Source organism: Dipodomys merriami, unplaced genomic scaffold, assembly GCF_024711535.1.
Source record: "Dipodomys merriami isolate MVZ:Mamm:240054 unplaced genomic scaffold, mDipMer1.0.p SCAF_2, whole genome shotgun sequence".
Lineage (NCBI taxonomy): Eukaryota > Metazoa > Chordata > Mammalia > Rodentia > Heteromyidae > Dipodomys > Dipodomys merriami.
Genome location: NW_027203381.1, coordinates 81,546,736 through 81,549,267, shown reverse-complemented (window position 1 = coordinate 81,549,267; position 2,532 = coordinate 81,546,736). Strand labels below are relative to the sequence as shown.

The 2,532-nt window shown below is 38.6% G+C and overlaps 1 non-coding gene across 1 annotated transcript; it reads left to right on the top strand.

The window, feature by feature from the left end:
* Window positions 1–389: 389 nt before the first annotated feature.
* Window positions 390–492, top strand: LOC138832660 (U6 spliceosomal RNA). Its single transcript, XR_011373608.1, has one exon. It is a non-coding gene; the product is annotated as a U6 spliceosomal RNA (small nuclear RNA).
* The last annotated feature ends 2,040 nt before the right edge of the window (window positions 493–2,532 follow it).

The window sequence follows — 2,532 nt, the reverse complement described above, 5'->3', positions numbered from 1 at the left end:
AAGTTCAGTACTCAATCCAAAAATATGAATTTATCTATGTGGGTTGTAAGATTTTTACCATTAATGGAAAATGATGGAACTTTTATTAACTCCTCAATCCTTTGGGCTACAATATTTCTTTATTTTTTATTTTTTTTATTTTTTTTTTTGGGGTCTGGACATGGGGCCTGAACTCTGGGCCTGGACGCTGTCCCTCAGCTCTTCAACTCAAGGCTAGCCCTCTACCACTTGAGCCACAGTGCCACTTCCGGCTTTTTTCTTTTTGCTTATGTGGTGCTGAGGAATCAAACCCAGGGCCTCTGGCATGCAAGGCAAGCATTCTACCACTAAGCCACCTTCCCAGCCCCAATATTTCTTTAAAATATTATTATTTTAAGAAAAGCAGACAAGTGCTGGCTTCAGCATCACAGACACTAACATTGGAACTATATGAGATTAGTATGACTCCTGCACAAAAATGACATGCAAATTCATTAAGCACTCCATATTTAAATAACCAAATAAATATGTATATGAGTAAATAAACCATTTCAAAAGTCTGATAAGAGTATAACTTATGTTCAAGTAATCACCACATCATTATTCTCCATTTTCTCCTCCTTCAGGCAATTCTTTTTTTATTGTATAGCTTCTTAACCCTTCTTAACCCTCCTCTTTCCTTCCCATTTGCTCTTGGGTAAAGGTGAATCAAATCAGATTCCCTACAATTAAAATGATAAGAGTTGGGAATGTGGCTTAGTGGTAGAATGCTTGCATAGCATGCATGAAACCCTGGGTTCGATTCCTCATAAACAGAAAAAGCCAGAAGTGGTGCTGTGGTTCAAGTAGTGGAGTGCTAGCCTTGAACAAAAGAAGCTTTAGGGACAGTGCTCAAGCCCTGAGATCAAGATCCAGGACTGCCCCCCCCAAAAAAAGATGATATGTCAATACCTACTACTGTTTTTGATAGTTTAATCCCAGTATAATAAAAATTTGAGAATATAATTTCCGGAATCATCTTACCAATTCAGTTATTTGGAGAAGAGATCTTGACTTGTGAATATGGGCCATGCAGCAACCAACCAACTGAGTTGATCCTGTCCTGTGTTTATCTACTCTAATAACAGTAAAGAAGGGCTTTTGTGATCTTTATTTATAAGTGATAAGCATTGTACAACTTACTTTTCATATACCATCTCACAGAAATTATATATGTATCATATATTATAGAAATCATATATTATTGCTAGAGGTAAAGAAAGGGAGGTCTATAAAATTGAGTTTTTTTTTAATGATGAGGTTCAAATTTCTTGTTGCATCTGTTAAATTCCTATACCCTGGCTTTCAACCCACAAGTCCTCTTCTACATTAGTATGCTTAAACTAAATGCACAAGTGTTTCCAATGAGCATACAGAGAAAATACATAAAATGAGAGAGTGTTCTTTCTTTGTAACTTGTCTTATATCTTGCTTTCTTCCACTGATCCCTATATCTGTGGCAAATTTAATCAGAACTCATCTAGACATTTCAGGGTCAATTAGACACTATTAAGCTCCTTTCAAGAGTCAGTATTCTACTCATTGTTCCCTCCTGCTATATTTTCAGAAATACATGAGTTTAATACATTTTTCTTTTTGATTAAATTCTTTAAGTGAAATGAATTCCTCTTTCTGGAACCTGAAACCTATGATTTTCTTCACCGCTCTCCCCCACTATTTTCCTTTAAACAGAAGTTTGGATGAATTATTAGGAGAACAGAATCAATTATTTACATATTAACTCAGTGGGAAAGAGACTGGGAGTAGAAAATTAGAGAAAAGTCTGCCATGTCCTTGGCTCTCACCTCCTCCTACCAAACTGTTCTAGATGATCCATATCAAATATCTAAATCAGTTGGGGTGAACTAGGTTCCAAAGGGTTCTCCAGTTTAGTTCCTGTTCATAAACAGAGATTTGGGAGACTATGCCTGAGTAACAAGAAGGAAGTACATTCAAAAGCAGCAGCCGGGCTGAGTGCTGGTGGCTCCTGCCTGTCATCCTAGCTACTCAGGAGGCTGAGATCCAAAGCCAGCCCGGGCAGGAAAGTCTGTGAGACTCTTATCTCCAATTAACCACCAGAAAACCAGAAGTGGCGCTGTGGCTCAAGTAGAGTGCTTGCCTTGAGCTGAAGAGCTAACTGAAGGACAGTGCCCAAGCTCAGAGTTCAAGCCCTACACCCGACCAAAAGGAAAAAACAAAAAACCAAAAAAACAGCTGCCAATACGGGAGCAGGGAGAATTCTTGGCCAACCTTGTAGACAGCTTCAGGTTCACCCCACTGTAAACACTACTAATAAAATTTGTCGTGGTGAACACTCTTTTTTTTTTTTAACAAAGTTAGAGAGGTATACACGATAAGTACAAAATGGGAGAAATTTGTTGTCACAAGGGAGAGGAAGCAGGAAAATCATTGGAACTGTGGTTCATCTGTTAGATGTGGCCTGCACAAGGCTTCTTAAGAATGACAATGGCTGGGCCTGTGTGACTCAGTCCCCTCCTACAGTCAATCAAGGCA